Below are 17968 nucleotides of genomic sequence, written 5' to 3'. Positions count from 1 at the left end.
AGAGATAGAAAATATAAGAACGTTCCAAATGGAAGTCATAGTGTCCAAGAATAATAAGCAAAATAAAAAGTAGGCTAGAGTGTTTCAAGAGCAGACTAGATGAAGCAGAAGAAAGAACTAGTGAAATAGAACACAGGACAGAGGAATGCATCTAATCAGAGCACCAAAAAGAAAAAAAAGTAATTTTTATTATTTTTTAATTTTTTAAAAAGACTTTATTTGAGAGACAGAGGGAGAGATAGAGGGAGTACAAACAGAGGGAGGCATAAAGGGAGAAACAGACTTCTCCCTGAGCAGGGACCCCAATTCTAGACTCGACTTGAGGTTAATATCCAAAATATATAAACTCATAACTCAATGGCAGAAAAACAAAAAAATCCAACTAAAAACTGGGCAGAGGTTCTGAATAACAAAGAAGACATGCAGAGAGCCATCAGACTTAATGAAAAATTGGTTAACATCACTAACAATCAGGCGAATTCAAATCAAAACCACAATGAGGTATCACCTTATGCCTGTTAGAATGACTAGTATCAAAAAAAGAGAAGATATAACAGGGGTTGGCTAGGATGTGGAAAAAAGGGAATCCTTTCACACTGTTAAGGGGAATATAAGTTGGTGCAGCCATTGTGGAAAACAATATGGAGATTCCTCAAAAAATATTATATATACATATATATACATAAATATATATATATACTATATTATTTTCCATATATACTATACTTCTAGGTATTTATTTGAGGAAAATAAAAATACTAACTGGAAAAGATATATGTACCCCCATGTTCATTGCAGAATTATTTACAATAGCAAAGATATGAAAATAACCTAAATGTCCATAGATAGGTAATGGATACAGAAAATATGGTGTATATATGAAATGTTAAACCTTAAAAAGAATAAAATCTTGTCATTTGCAATGACATGGATGGACCTCGAGGGTTTTATACTAAATTAACTGGTAAGACAAAGATGAATACTGTATAACCTCACTTTTATGTGGAATCTTAAAAAAAAAGACAATAAACAAACCAAACTCACAGACAGAGGATGGAGGGTGGACATAATGAGTGATAGGTATCAAAAGGTACAAACTTCTAGTTAAAAAATAAATAAATTATAGGGATAATATACAGCATGGCAACTATAGTTAATATTACTGTATTGCATATTTGAAATGTGCTAAAAGAATAAATCTTAAGAGTTCTCATCACAAGAAAAAACTCTGTAACTCTGTGGTGACAGATGTAATCTTGACTTACTGTGGTGAATGATTTGCAATATATAAAAGTGTTGAATTGTACATCAAGTAATATAATGTTCATTGTAAATTATACCTTAACAAAAATATTTTAAAATAATAGGATAATGACTGGGACAAATCTGAATTATGTTGTTACTTAACTCAGGTTTCATTACCCAGATCTCTGTATTTGTGTTAAACTATTTGAGTGTAGGAATACAAATTGTTCTTACTAGTACTTAAGCAAAATAATTTTAAAAACTTTTCTTAAAATCCTGGCTTTTTTCTAAAAGGGTTGAGTCCTAGCTACTGTCAGATCCCGTTTGCTAATGACAAACCAAATCTACATCCTAGAAACAATGCTTTCCACATTACATAATGTACTTAGTGGTTAGGGTTACATAAATTTGGAGAAAGAAGTAATGAAAAATTGATTGTTTCACACAAATAAGGAAGAATTAGAGTGATAATCTTATGCTGGTTTGGTGCTTAAAAACTATGGAAAGAGGAGTACACAAGACCTAATTGCTACATGAGCAAGAAAAGAAACTTAGACAAAATAATGTGTAATTTTATTTTTCAATGAGATGCAATGTAAACCCCTTCCACTATTCCCCCCAATGAAATGTTCAGTAAATTCCTCAACATTTATTAATTTTCCTTTGAAAATGAAAATTTGCATTATGGAGCAAACAAAAAGATAAGATAGTAAGTATAAGAGCTACAAACTTTTGAAAAGAGGTATATATATATATATATATATATATTATATATATATATATAATTGAATAAAATATCAGATTGTTTCCATCTCCACTGAACCATTATTGAACATATATTTAAAATCATGAGTTTTGAGAGGAACCAAAGTATTAGCTTCAAAAAACATTACATGTATCTGTTTGACACAAAATTTCTCTATTCAACAAAGTTTATTCTAATGTCTTTAACCCCCTTCCCCCAATATTTATTATATGCTTTGCTTTGGGTGACTGATTAAACTGGTTTGCCTGGAACTTCCCTGGTTTTAGAATTGGAAATGCTGCTTCTGAAAAACCCACCAGTCCAGAGCAAACTGGGAACGTTGGTCACCCTAGAACTCTAGGATCATGTAGCTCCCTCTCAGCCCTGGAGATTTTTAACATGATTTTTAACAAATCATGGACTGAATTGAAGAGATGAAGGGATGAAGAAGTGTCAAGGATTCTGTGCTACTTCAAGTTTGAGGTCAGCTTAGGTTGAGGGAGGAAATGGATCACTTGAAACTCTCTCTCAGGAAGCTACACAAAACCACAACACTGGATTATAGGCAAAAAGTTTGCTGTCATACTTGCTGTTTTATCCGGCTTGTCTGGCTTTGCTCTGAATCCTGTCTTAAAAGCAACATCCTTGCATTCTCAAGAAAACCTGAACTTAAGTGACAGGACATAAATAGCTGGAGAGAAAAATCTAGTTCAATATAGGCCAGAGAAAATCCAAACCCCCACAAATCCCCACCCTTAAATCCTCAAGCTGGAGGAGTTAAGAGCATTACATCACCAGCGACTGCTCCCATTGGTTGATGGTACCTGAAGGATGAGAATACCTGCTCCTTGGACTAACTCTTTCCTTCCCTTGCAAAGCACCAGAACGTGGGTATCATAGACTAGAACAAAAGCCCTGAAAAAGGACAACCTTCCAGAGGGGCCCATCCTGCTGTATGTCAGTGTGTGCTTATCTGCGAGCAGGACACAGTGAGCCCAGGCGAGTACTGTCCTCCTTAGGAAGGAAGCCTTAGGAAGATGCTAGCCTGACTGGGAGTTGAAAGAGATCTCCAGTGAACTAAATGTGTTTGCTTTCTTCTCCCACTAGTGCTATCGGAAAAGATTCTCATTCTAATAAGTTTTGACAAGAGCTGGCAAAGGGAGCAGGTGCCAATGAATCCAACTAGTCGGAGGCATTAGAGACTTCGTGGGCACCAGAGGATAGAGGTGTTGCCATGGGAACCAAGTGAAAGGTGTTTGGTGGTGGCTGGTTAGGAGGTTTGTTTTCTTGTTTAAGACAGAGCTGAACAGCTGCAAGTCATGCTCTCGGTTTTCTACTTTAGCATCAGTGGGTAAATCCCCCTGCTCTCCTTCCCCCCACCCCCTCCATCCCAGCCTTAAATAGGATTTGAGGAATTTAATTTCTCTGCTAACATGAATAATGCTTAAATATGAGGCACACCAAAATCCTTTGAAAAAGGTATTTGCTGCAAATCAGGACAGTTCTAATCACAGAACTCTTTATGTTGGAGAGAAAATTGTTGCTTCAGGGTCAGAGTAGTGGTTTTTTTTTTTTTTTTTCCCCAGCAGGATTTGAAGACATCATTTTGAGCTGCAAAGCCCTCACCCTAGATTGCATAAACATCTTTCCATCATGCATTCTTTTGCATTCATACTTTTAGTTTTTAGGATTCATATACTCTGGAAATGACTCTGAAATACAAGACTGCTTAAAGAAGGGGATGTGATCTCTGAATTTTGCAGGCCTTTTTGAAGTGTTTTAAAGACATAAGAGAAAGAAAAGAATGTCAAGAGTTTAAAAATAGTAATTACCCAACAGCTAGTTGTATATTCAGGACCACCTTACATCTAGCCTTCTAAGAGTTGTGGAAGAAACAAAAGGAAGGTCAAAATTAAGACTTCTGTCACCTGCCAGACTGAGAAAGCAATGGAATTCTCTAGACCAGAAAGACAGAGGAACAGTGTAGAGGGCATGGAAGTTCCGAGCTACAGAAAACAGGAGGAGCAAGTCACATGAATAAGGTGCTCATTTCCTGATAGTGGGTTGAAAGCCTCATTCAAGCAAAGCTCAAAGAGGATAACTAGCAGACGCTATAAATTCAGTCACAGCAGTGCCTACAAGTATAACCATCATACCAACCATGGAGGATTGTGCCACTGAGCAGTTAAAACAGGAACCTGGGTACTGAAATTAGAGTCCAAAGTGCAAGCTTAGTTATAGGAATCAGGACCAAGACTGGTTGCCTATGTCCAAACATAAGATTTTAAAAAGTTCAAGCAATCCATGGTTGCACAACTCGGGAAGTTTATTAAAATTATTAAATTGTAAACTTAAAATTGATGAATTTTATGTTTTGTAAATGATACCTCAATAAACATATTTAAAAAAAGACTTGCTACCAACTGTGAGAAAATATTTGCTAATCACATATCTGACAGAGGATTTGTATCCGGAGCATATAAATAACTCCCAAACTCACCAAATAAGAAAACCAATAACACAATTAATAAGTGGGCTAAAGTTGTGAGAAGACAATTCACCAAAAAGATATGTGAATGGAAAATAAAGACATTAAAAGGTGGTCAATATTATTAGGCATTGGAGAAATACAATGTAAACTGCCACACATGTACTAGAATGGTTGAAACAAAATTTGCTGGGGCTGATGCTTGAACTTGGAACTTGGACACTTAGTTTACTCCCTTTCCCCACATAAGAATTCCTGGGCCAAGGATATATGTTTAGACACCATGCTTCATGGTCTTGGGGGAAGGGTAATATGATAAATTGAAATTGTCCTTTCAGTGTGTCTTCTCTTGTATGTCTTATGACATACAGAGTGCTCCAACCAGATGGTATAATTTCTCACGTGGATTCCAGAGCTCTTGTGAAGTTATGTTTGTCCACAGATCATTGTCAAATCGGTGTTTCTGCGAGGGACTAGGGATGGAATCTCCTCTTCTACTATATTGCTGATACCACTCTCACATGGGTTTCTGTTAGACATCTTTCCCCAGAAGAGTTAAGATTGTCATAGTTCACCATAAGCCAAGTACTTTTGGATTGTGTCCTGGACATCTTGCATACTACATTAGCAGACTCTCAGTCTCATTTAAATCCTTTGGGGGAAATGGTGATGCTTTCGTTTTGGAGGGTAATTTAAGACCACCTCTCAAGAGCCATGGAAGGCTCCTAAATAGGGATGGAGTTAATTTGCCAGCATTTCTGGGCTTCAGGCAGAGAAATCATGACCTTTCTGGGTTCCAGGGAAGCCTTCAGGCAGAGACACAAATATCAGATGAGCAATTGGAAATTGACCAACATACTTTGAAATTGTGGAGACCACAGGGTATGATGGACTCTAACAAGGTCTGCTATGCCTTGACTGCATTTTGAGCTATTAATCTGTATCCACCCTTGTTTAGCCCCTGCCCTATGCCATTCAACTGATTCAATCCATCTGTCAGTCCTGCCATTTTCATTCATGAAGGAAATATGCACAAAGAGAAAACGAGAAGTCTTTCCAGATTGTGTATCTCCAATGCCTAAGCCTTTTGTGTTTTAAAGATAAATTATCTCAGCAAGAAGTAAGGGAAAGACTGTAGGGTGAGAGATAGAGAAAGGCAGAGATGATAAAGATGTCTGTAGAACTCAAGAACAGGGGGAGTCAAGTACACATATTGCACATGTCCTACAGACACACAGAGGTACCCAGAGAGCAGGGACTTCTATGAAGTTTCTCAACAAGGTTCAAGGCAGAAGGCAGCCAGATCTGAGGAGCCATTCAGATGAATGACCAAGTGTAGTAATGATATATGAAACATTTTTAGAAACTTTACATTGTTTTAAAAGAGGTTGATTTTTGGTCAGAGCCTTTTTGAGTATTTCTTTGTTTGATTCAAAATTTCAACCTTCTGAATAACTGAGTATTTTTAAATATGTAAAGAATTCATACTCTGAACTTCATGAAATATTTAACAACATTATACCAAAACTACCTGTTGCCTAATACCTAAAAATAGCATAGCATAGCAGAAAACTAGAATACCAAAGAATGATAACTGCATTCTTTATATATGATCTATGATAATATATTTCTTCCTTATGAGTTGTTCTATTTCTTACTTAATTACATCTTGTAGAAACTTCAGAATAATGTAGGGGGAAAAGCACTATATTTTGATGTTCCAAATTTTTAAGAGAATTTCTTTGGTATCACTAATAAAGGTGATAGTTGTTGTGGTTTCTTAGAGTGACCAATGTCTTGCAAAAGAAGTGTTATAGTCCTAGTTTTCATAGATATATTGCTATGAGTGAGTGTTGAATTTTATTGATGCGGTTTCTCCATCTTTTAAGATGAATTAATATAAGCATATTATTTTCACTTTAATTTGTTAACACTGTGGGTTATTTTAATAGAACTTCTAATGTTCAACCATCATATTATCTTTAGAATAAATTCCACATGGTCATAAATTGTTTTTATATTTATGGACATAGTTTGTGATTAAGAATTTGAGACTTATTTTAAAATTTTATTTTGTGTTGTCATTTAGTCTGGATGTGTGACCAGTTTTACCAGATCAGAAACGGAGGTGGAGGGACACCTGGGTGGCTCAGTAGTTGAGCATCGCCTTTGGCTCAGGGTATGATCCGTTAGTTCCGGGTTCGAGTCCTACATTGGGCTTCCTGCATGGAGCCTGCTTCTCCCTCTGCCTATGTCTCTGCCTCCCTCTCTGTGTCTTTCATGAATAAATAAATAAAATCTTTAAAAAAAAAGAATTGGAGGTGGCAACGATCCATATCTTTCCATCACCGGGGGGAAAAAAAACGTATGGAAAATTGAGTATTCTTTGGAGGATTGTAAAAATGCACCAGGAAAATCATCTGGGACTGGTGGTTTGGGCTTAATATGAAGTCCTAGTATAATGCCTTTGACAATTTCAGGTTTTCTGTTTTTAAGAGTCAGCTTCAGTAACGTATACCCTTTGGGAAAGCTGACCATTTCATCCAAGTTTTCAATTTATTGGTACAAAATTATTTATAACATTGACTTTATGAAGGGGTCTATAGCAGATCTACATTCATGTTCTCTTTTTATTTCTAAAATTGCTTATTTGTGCTCTTTTTTTAAAATGAACATTGCCAGGTTTTTTTCTAATGTATTAAGTTGTATAAGGCTTACTTCTTTGTTCCTAAATCTGTTGGTTTTTGTTGACCTTTTATATTTTATTTTTGTTTTATAATTTATTACTTTCCATTTTTACCTCCATTATTCATTCTTCTTTCTTTGAATTTACTAATTTTTTCTATTTCTGTAGTCAAAAGTATCCACCGTTAATTTTCCATTTATATTTTTAAGGCTATAAATATTTGTTCTTGCACCTTTTTAAATGAATACCAAAATTTTAGTATGTATTATAATTTTTTGTCATTCCATTGAGGTTATTTTCTAATTATGAGTATGATTTTTTGATTTATGGTTTATTTAGGGTGAGCCTTAACTTTCTAAATGGAATTTTTAGCTCTTCATTTTATTGACTCAAAATTTGAATTCAACATGTCCCAGAAAATATAGCTTGTATATTAGTGATTATTATGCATTTGTTAAGAATTTTATTTCTATTTTTGTAAATGGCCTATACATGCTTAAAATATAAATACATATACATGTATAAAACCAAATAATTGGGATCCCCGGGTGGCGCAGCGGTTTGGCGCCTGCCTTTGGCCCAGGGCGCGATCCTGGAGACCCGGGATCGAATCCCACATCGGGCTCCCGGTGCATGGAGCCTGCTTCTCCCTCTGCCTGTATCTCTGCCTCTCTCTCTCTCTGTGTGACTATCATAAATAAATAAAAATTTTAAAAAAACAAATAATTAAGTATAAAGATATATAGGTCTATAGTTGTTAATGTATAGGTATGTATGTGTAGGTAGATACATGGGTAGATAAATACCTAAGTTACTTAAATAGATATAGAGATAGAGAAATCTTTGGGGTTTTTTTGTTGTTGTTGTTGTTGTAGTATCCATAAAATCATACTTTATTTAATAATTTCATATTCTAAATATATTTTTATTTTTTCTAATTGTTCTCATTTCTGGGAAGTATATGTTAAACTCAGTGTGGTTATGGTTTGAGAGCATTTAAAATTTCATCAATCTTAGCTCTTTTGCATTATATAATTTGAAGATTATTTTTAGGTTTCCTGATAAATTATTTCTTTTACTCTTATGGAATGAAATTCATTATGCTTTTTTGCCTTAGTTTCTGCATTGCTCTTTATGTCTTTATCTCTCTATGCTGTATTCTAATTCCCTTGGTTTCTATTTTTAGTTTACAAATTCTCTGTTTTAACACATTAATTAGTTAATTAATTAATCTGCATTTAACCTATATACTGAGTTTTTAATTTCATCCTTAGATGATAATTCACTGTGTTCCATGTCTCAGTGTTGCAGATGAGAAGTCCAATGGTAGTCTGATTTATTTTTCCTTTGTAAATAACATGTTATTTTACCTACGAGTTTATAAAATTTTTCTTGTTATCATTAGAATGGTTGAAGAATTTTATAAGATATACGTAAGTGTTTTATTATTTTATCCTTTCTTTTTTCTCATTACATTAGAACGAAACTTTGGGAGCCTGTTCAAATGCTTAATACATTCCTCAGCTCAGGAAAATTTTCTTCTATTATTTCTTTAATTATTAATACTTTCTCTAAACTCACTGCTTCTCTCTTTAAAAGTACCATTTCAACTATATACCTTATATCTCTTTATCTCTTTTTTCATAATAGTTCTCTCCTTTTTCTCTGAATTTTGATGTATTTCTTATAGTCATATAGGTTGTTAACTGGGTCTTAATAACCATCCTTTTTTTCAATTAACAAAATGAATTATTTAGTTGAAAAATAATATTTTAGTTCTGGAAACGTATTTTGTGCTGCACTTAGGACCTTTATGAATTCTATTTTTATTCGCATTTTATTTGACTCATATAAGTTTATTTTCATTGGTATTATTCTGAATTTCTGCCTTATCTTCCTCTTTCTGAATCCTGTATTGCTGCTGAGATGATTTATTTGGTTTGTATACTGAGGCTTAGATTTGCGATTTTTATATCTCTAACCCTTGAATCCTGAAAACTCTGGAAGGCACATGCATTGTTATCACCTTAGGTTTGCTGTATAGTCAGAAATCTACCCATCTTCTGTTGAGACACTGGAGGAGCACTTCTGCTGTCAGATCTCTTTGTGTTAATCTTACCTCAAAGGCTCAGTCCCCTTATGCTGAGAGATTCCTATTGTAAACTCATCCACCAGGGCTCACAGATCTCTGGAGACCTATTTCTTCTCAGGATTTATTGCTTTTAGATCTCTGTTTCAGATGTTCTCCATATAGAGATAGCCTTGCATCAATTCCCTCAGCTGGACCCTAACAAAGTCCAAGGTCTTACTAATCCCAGGTTGCAAAAGTTTCCAGCGATGGTGTCTCAAGAGAAATAGTTTGGAGTTGGGAGAGAGGAGATTTCAAATCCTTGAGAATACCCTCTCTCAATTTCTCCCACTATCCCCCAACTCCACTTCTCTGTCCTCTCAAAAAGATGGTAACAACTGTCATCATGGACATAGAAAATTTCAAACTCTCATATACTGCAGGTTAAAATGCAAAATGGTACAGTCACTTTGGAAAACAGTCCAACAATTCCTTTAAAAGATAAATACAGAACTATCAAATGATTATGCCCCATCAGTTATACTCCTAGAGGTGTATAAGAAATGGAATAGAAATGAAAACAGGTCCACATAAAAATTTGTACACAAATATTTATAGAAGCATTATTTATAGCAATCTAAAGGTGTATGTAACTCAAATGCTCACCAAGTTAAGCACTGATAAATAAAATATTGTGTATCAATACAACTGAGTATTATTTGAAAAACTGATACATGCCACAATATGGATAAATCTTGGAAACTTTATGATAAGTGAAAGAAGTCAGCCACAAAAGACTACCTATTGTATTATTCCCTTCTTAAGTAATGTCCAACATAAGCAAACGTATATAAGTAGGAAGTAGATTAGTGGTTACCTAGGACTGTTGAAAGGTTGGGGGAAAAGGGAAGGGGACAGGATACTAAAGGGTACAGCATATCTTTTTAGGATGATTAATTGTTCACACAATTCTTTGGACATACTAAAAATCACTGAATTGCATACTTTAAATAACAAATTATATGAATTATATCTCAATAAACCTTTTAGTAAAAAAGAAACTACAGATAAAACCAATTGGTTAAAAAATAGCTAGATTAATTGCTGATTGTAGTAGTAATATTTTCATTTTTTCTACTTCCATGTTGTGTATTCTATTTTGTGTATATAATTGATATATCCATTTTACTGTTGATAGACATTAGTGCCCTTAAATCAAGGTTACTCTGAGCATTGCTATGCATACCCCTGGCTGCATATGTATAGCATTTCTCTAGGGTAGAAAGGTAGGAATGAAATTACTGCATAATATGTTACACACATCCTTAATTTTACCAAGCACTATCAAAATTTGCTATGAAGTTAATACTTTCATTGAAGTTATATTCAAATAATTATATTGAAATCATTTTTAATTATATTGTAAGAACTTTATTTGTCTCTCAGTTTGAAACTATAACCTGAGGCAAAACCTGAAAAACTGGTAGAACTGTGAAAGCTGAGGTCTATTGTACGCATTAAGGATATTGAGAAATGTATTGTTATTGACCATAAGTGTATGTTCAGCTAGTTATTTCTGTAAAATAAGAAGAGCAAGCATTAGATTTCAAGGGAACCAGTGAGTAGTTTATGATGAGAGAGTGGATGCTGAAAAAGAAGATTTTTAGAATTTAGATTATAAAGAGAAATAGAGGTCAAATGGTATTTTGAGGGGCAAAAAGGGGTGAGCGTTTTTTATTGTGTAAAGATCTGCATAATCTAGAGAAGGAAGAGAAGAAAGGTGTTAGGTATGAAAAAGGAATAATTAATGAAGTGAAGTTCCTGTGAAGCACCAAGTTAATAGAAACAAGACTATAGGTAAAAAGAGAAGTCGGCAAAAATGATGAGTGGGGCATGTCTTCTTGTAAAACGAGAGAGGAATAGCAAAGTAAGAGTGGAAAAGTGGATAGTTGTTGAAGGAGGAGTTCATATTTTATAGCACTGTAACTTAGTGAAAGAAAGAGTATGTGTGCATTTGTTGATGTCAATATGTAAATGAGCATCTTCACAGGAAAGCTCTTGCGAACAAACTTGCAAAATATTAGAATTAAGAATTCTTTAAAGATTTTACTCAATTGGTTTTATTTATTTAAATAGTCTATCATTTGGTCCAACTCAGGAACCACTCCCTACTATAGTGCTTTTGTTCTAATAGCTCAGCATATTTATAGTAAGGTTTTGGAGATTTTAAAATTCTGATATATCTTTAGGGGTACCTGGGTGGCTCAGTAGTTGAGTGTCTGCCTTTGGCTCAGGTCGTGATCCCAGGGTCCTGGGATTGAGTTCCACATCAGGCTGTCTGCAAGGAGCTTCCCCTCTGTCTCTGTCTCTGCCTCTCTTTCTGTGTCCCTCATGAATAAATAAATAAAAATCTTTAAATATTAAATAATAAAAATAGGGATCCCTGGGTGGCGCAGCGGTTTGGCGCCTGCCTTTGGCCCAGGACGCGATCCTGGAGACCCGGGATCAAATCCCACGTCGGGCTCCCGGTGCATGGAGCCTGCTTCTCCCTCTGCCTATGTCTCTGCCTCTCTCTCTCTCTCTCTGTGACCATCATAAATAAATATTAAATTTTAAAAAATAAATATTAAATAATAAAAATAAAATTATGATTTATGTTTAGATCATCACTTACTATTGTATGGCCTTGGACAAGAGTCTTCACCTCTCTGATAAGTAATTTTAACTTTACATGGGGATAATAATATCTCACTGAAATGGTTGTGGAGTTATTAATGAGGTAACACAAAAGCATTTTGCAAATGCTATAGCATTTGTATGATTTACTGTACGATTTACTTCTTTGTTCTTTTTTGTAAGTTATGGCCTAACCCTCTCTTCCACTTTTCATAAATGAGATCTTGCATTGCTATCCAGTTGTTTCATTCACGTAAATACAATTTTTCTGATAAGAGGTATATCTAACAGGTTCAGTAATTAAAGTGAGACTATTTGACTTGCTAACCAACTGATTGACTTCATAACAAAAGCAAGGATGGAGCAGAAAGTATGAAAGCACAGATTTCTTGTATGGTACCAACAGTCTATATGCTATAGACGTCCAAACTGTTGCATTGAGTGTGGGCAGGTCTTTAAAACCCATTGTAATGTGCCCTTATCAAATAACACAAGTGGCATTCAGAAAAAAAAAAAACCCGCATTTTAATTGGAGAGAAAACATATGCAAATACAAGCATATAAATAAAAATACAAGAGCCACATAATTGTAGAAAGTGGTATAAGAACCTCAGGGAGGAAGGTGCCATTGTGGGCTGGATTTGAGATGAGTTTTAAAGCAGTGGTTCTTCAAATTTTATTTAGACTTATATTCCTATTTTCCAACCTAAACAGATCATCTCTTGTTGGAGTAAAGGATAAGGCCTCAGAGCCCAGGGCTTCATTTCCTCCTCACAAATCCTTCTTCCTGTTCCCAGCAATCCTATGTAAGACCCTATGTAAGGCACCTCTGAAGAAGCCCAGGTTCCACTGAGAAATGGAGAAGGGTTGGTTTGAGGGGGAAAGAAGATAAGTGAGAGACTTTGAGTATCTGAAAAAAAACAAATAATAGGGAGAAAACTAGTGCAGGTGACACTGGAGGGAGGGCTCTTGCTCCACTGGAGTTATGGGGTGATAGCGTATGTATTGGGAGCAGTGGAGGTAAATAGCATGGAGCTCCGCGGAAGAGTTAAATCATGGAGGGCTGTAAATGTTATGCTTTAAAATCCTGCACATTAGGAATTTGATATATAGACTAAGACCTCAAGGCATGATCTTGGTTCATCCCTATACAATGTCTACTACTACATCTTCTTTCCCTTAATTGTGTTTCTATGTTTTATCACATATTTCTGAGGAGGTGGGCTCTGTATGGATAACGGGGGCATGTGTAATTTATAGATATCATTTTCAGAAATCCTATGCAGTCATGGAGATATTTCAGTGGTTCAGAGCTATAAAAATTAGCTCTTTATTGCAAAGATTTTGAAATCCCTTCTATATAAGCATTGAAGAGTTATTTGGTTTTCTTGAGCAGTGGAAAAATAATGAAAAAGTTGTAAGAGAACTTCCCTCATAGGAGGCAGGGAGGAACTCTGTAGTCTTTGTATGCAAATTTGTGTGTGTGGCTATAGGTGTTTGCATGTTTGCATATATTTGTGCTCTATATTTTAAAAGAGCTGTAAATTGGGTACTCTGCATGGAGTTTCATCCTCCCAGGTTAACAAGATAATTCACTGGAAGTAAATAGGATAATTTGGAAAGTTTTATTGCCTCTCAAATGAGATAATATTGAGTTAATTATGATGTCATATCATCACAAGATTTCATAGATTATGGAAGAGCTGACATAATGTCTCAAAGCACCTATTCTACTCATGAATTTTAGCTAGTGCCTTGTGAAAATTTAGCTGGGAGTGAACATAGTCACATACATACAAAGTCACATACATACTATACATACATACATACCCAAACATACAGTCTCATTAAGATTCCTACACATAAGGCTGGTGAGTCGAAGCTTTCTGAGAAGTAGCATTACTGTGGTGGAAGAATAAAACTATACCAGCCCACACTGAAAAGTAAGTGAACTTTGCCTAAAAGGATATAAAATGTTAGCAGAATAAACATTATACACCTACACACAAAGATAAGGAAAATTAATCTAAGAGCTCATTATTTCTCAGCCCTGTGATTTTAAAAGAAAATTCTGAAATTCTCAGTATAAGCCCCCCCATGGGTTCCCTATTGGAATAAAACAAATGGCAATAGCAGGCATTATTTTAGTCCTTGGAAGATGGAAGTGAGGAAAATCTTAATGAGTCTTAATTGTGGGTGATGATGGTGAGAGGTAGGTAGCAGAGACATTGCTTGTGAAGTCGCTCCTCTGGCTAGAAAACCTATGTGTGAGAGCAAAAATCGAAGAGACTACTTTTGTTTATTCTTGACAGTTAATTAGAAAAGGAAGTAAATCTTCTTTTAAAAGACATAATCAAAATTTTCCCTAGTTAGTGGGGGAATAAAATCATACTATCTAAGGTGAAGAGAGACTCATCAGTACCTTTCTCTTTCAAATTCCAGAAGAGGTCAAAATCTTCCAATGATTCTTTGTAATGTCAAAACTCAACCTTAATAATAGTGGCCTCATGCAGGCAGCTCTGCATACAAAAAGAGGCTAGAAAGCTGCCAGTCAGGTTTACTTCTCTCTGACTGAATGAAAGCACACAAGGGCAGGCAAAGCTTCTTTGTTGGAGTGGAGGATGGAATTTGAAATATCTTCACTCATTTAAACTAACAGAAGGGGGACAGTCCTGTGAATTAGTGATTACTGCAAATTATTGAACAATCTTTTGAAAATTTCATTCCAGAATGTCTATACACACTAAGGGTTAGATGGGCACTAAAAGACATGCTCTTATAAAGCAGGTTCATGGATTTACTATGGATATGTTTTAAAGAATATGTTTTATTACATTAAAATAAATATTGGAGCATGAGCTCACTAATCAAATGACTGTCCTTTGAAGACATAGTTTATAAATGAATAGATAATAGCCATTTGGGGGAATGTATCAATTGAGTATTTTTTGATTGGCATGAATCATAAGCTCCTCTAGACAAAAAAGAAAGCACTTTTTGGGGAACCTGATGGCAGAGTTGGTTAAGTATCCAACTCTTGGTTTCCACTCAGGTTGTGACCTCAGTCAGGTCACAAGATCTAGCCCTGCATTGGGTTCTGCACTCATCAAGGAGTCTGCTTAAGACTCTCCCTCTCCCTGTCATGCTTTGTGTCACTCCCTCTACTCTCTCTCTCTCTTAAATAAATAAGTAAATATTTTTAAAAAGTCACTTTCTAAATCTTAAGTGTTTTGTACATGATATGGCCTTAATTGTACCCCACCCTCATTCACATGTTGAAGTCCTAACTCCCAGAACCTCAGAATGTACTGTATTTGGAAATACAGTCTTTAAAGAGGTAATTAAGTTAAAATGAGGTCAATACTATTGTCCCTAATGCTATAACTAATCAAATATAAATGGTGTCTTTATAAGAAAAGAAAATTAAACATAGACACATCCAAAAGGAAGACCCCATGTGAAGACACTGGGAGAAGACAGCCATCTATATGCCAAGGAGAGAGAAGACTCCGAAGAAGCCAGTCCTACTAACACCTTGATCTCATACTTCTAGCCTATTTATGTTGTTTAAGCTACCTAGTCCCTGGTACTTTGCAATAGCAGCCTGTTATGGACTGAATGATTATGTCCTCCCCAAAATTCATGTATTTCAGTCCTAATCCTCATGGCTATATTTGGTGATGGGTCCTCTAAGGAAACAATTAGAGTTAAATGAGATAATAACAATGGAGCCCTGATCTAACAGTATTCATTCCCTTATAAGAGACATCAAACAGCTCTCTTTTGTTTTATCTCTCTGAGCACACACAAAAGAAGCGGTCATGTTAGCACATAACATGATAGTTGCTACCTACAAGCCAAGAGAAGAGTCCTTGATCTTGGATTTCCCAGCCTACAGGAATGTGAGAAATAAATCTCTGTTGTTTAAGCCACCTAGTCCATTGTGTTTTGTAATGGCAGCCTGAGCAGACTAATACGCAGCCCTAGTAAACTAATGCAAACTATATATGAAAATTTCTGTTTTTGTCTTGGGTCCAGTCCCAGTCTTCTCCCAAAACTCAGGAACTGGATATTATATAAATGTATTAATAAGTTTTTTGTAAAAAGTAAATTAAAAAGATAATTTAAAATGAAATTAAAAAGCCACCTGGGTAGTTCAGTTGGTTAAACATCTGACTCTAGATTTTGGCTCAGGTCATGATCTCAGGGTTGTGAGATTGAACCCATGTTGGGCTCCATGCTGGACATGCAGCCTGCTTAAGATTCTCTCTCTACTTCTCCCTTTTCCCCTCCCCCTCCAAAAAGAGAAAAAAGATAATTAATCACTTAGTACCTATATTTTGAATAGTAATATATTTTCTGTGACATTACATTCCAAAAATTCTTACTATAATGTCCCTATTCTCAAAGCTTTTAAATGAGTATTGAATTTATTTTATGAATTTTCATTAATTTAATAATTATTTTAATCATTGTACATATGTTTAACTTTATTTCATATTTATAATTGTTATTATTAATATTAACTAATATTACAATATATTTACATTTTTATAAACTTTTCAAAGGACTTATATATGTTAGTTATCTCATTTACATCTGCCAGAGGCCTGGAACACAGATGCAGAACAGTGTCTACATTTTACCTATGGGAACTTAAATTTGGAGCAGCTAAGTAACCTGCCCAAAGTCTTAAGGGTAGGAAGGAAGTACACTCACTGATCACAGCAGTTATATTGAAGGGAGATGGCAACCTTGATGGAAATTAGGACTTAAGTCATCCCCATAAGGTTTAGAATCGTTTCAGGATGATCTTCTCTAGTTATTGCTTATATAATTATAACATCAAAAGTAGTTATTTAAAAACAACATAATCAGAAAAGTGACTGTTAAAAGATAAAAGTATAAAATAAAAAGAGTGAATCTAGCTTTTTGAACTCCAGACATCATTGATATCACACATTCAGTAGCCAATCCAAGTCCCCTCTGCTCTCTCCAAGGTGGTACTGGCAACATTTTTAAACAGTCTGAACATGGAAAGACCTTCCTTCCAACATCTCCCTAGGTGTGATCGTTGAACAGGTATATGATCATCATGAAGAAAATAGGGACTCCTCATTCCCATTGGCACAAATACTGCTTTGGAGAACAGAATAAGAAGGAGACTAGAATAACTGGAGTACTCCAACTGACCACTTTCTGGATAACAGATATCTCTTTGTTCTATAGCAAGGAGGATTTTCTCAACACACTTCCACACAAATTTTCTGAATTCTAAGGAATTCACACCCTTAATAAGTTGCAGTACTAGCCACAGTGGGAGGGCACAATCCCTGTTCTCAAGAATTTCACCATATAGTTATAGTAACAGTATTAACACATTGTCAGAGATAATTTGCAATCCAAGCAATATTCAGCACATGCCCAAGAAAGGTATAGATATTCACTGGACTTCAATTCTCAGCCTTTAATGGACTACCAATAGCAGCCTACATGAAAAGGAAAGAGAGAGTAGAGTAGGTAATTATTCTTAGGTAGGATGTTAGCACCTGAGATTTGTAACTGTGGTATGGGTCAGAGGATTTACAACTGGCTCTCAAATGTAGCTGCAAATTAAAATCAATAGGGGGGCTTTGAAGAAATTCAGATTCCAGAATTCTGGACAAAATAAAGGCATTTTGGACTCAGATACAATACCATCCATAGTGGTATCATGAATGAGGAAAATGCTTTTAAAAAAGAAAATCTGTGGGACACCTGGGTGGCAGCAGTTGATCATCTGCCTTTGGCTCTGGGTGTGATCCCAGAGTACCAGGATCGAGTCCCACATCAGGCTTCCTGCATGGAGCTCACTTCTCCCTCTGCCTGTGTCTCTGTCTTCTCTCTCTCTCTCTCTCTCTCTCTCTCATAAATAAATAAAATCTTACAAAAAAAAAAAAAACTGTGACCAAACAAAAATAAATCAGAATAAAAGTCTCAGGATGAGAGAGAACAGAAGTTTCAACATAAGAAAAAACACTGAGTAATGCACAATAAATCTAAGTGAATATGGAGAATATG

The sequence above is a fragment of the Vulpes vulpes genome, chromosome 13, assembly GCF_048418805.1.
Source record: "Vulpes vulpes isolate BD-2025 chromosome 13, VulVul3, whole genome shotgun sequence".
Lineage (NCBI taxonomy): Eukaryota > Metazoa > Chordata > Mammalia > Carnivora > Canidae > Vulpes > Vulpes vulpes.
Note: the sequence above shows the minus strand (reverse complement) of the source record.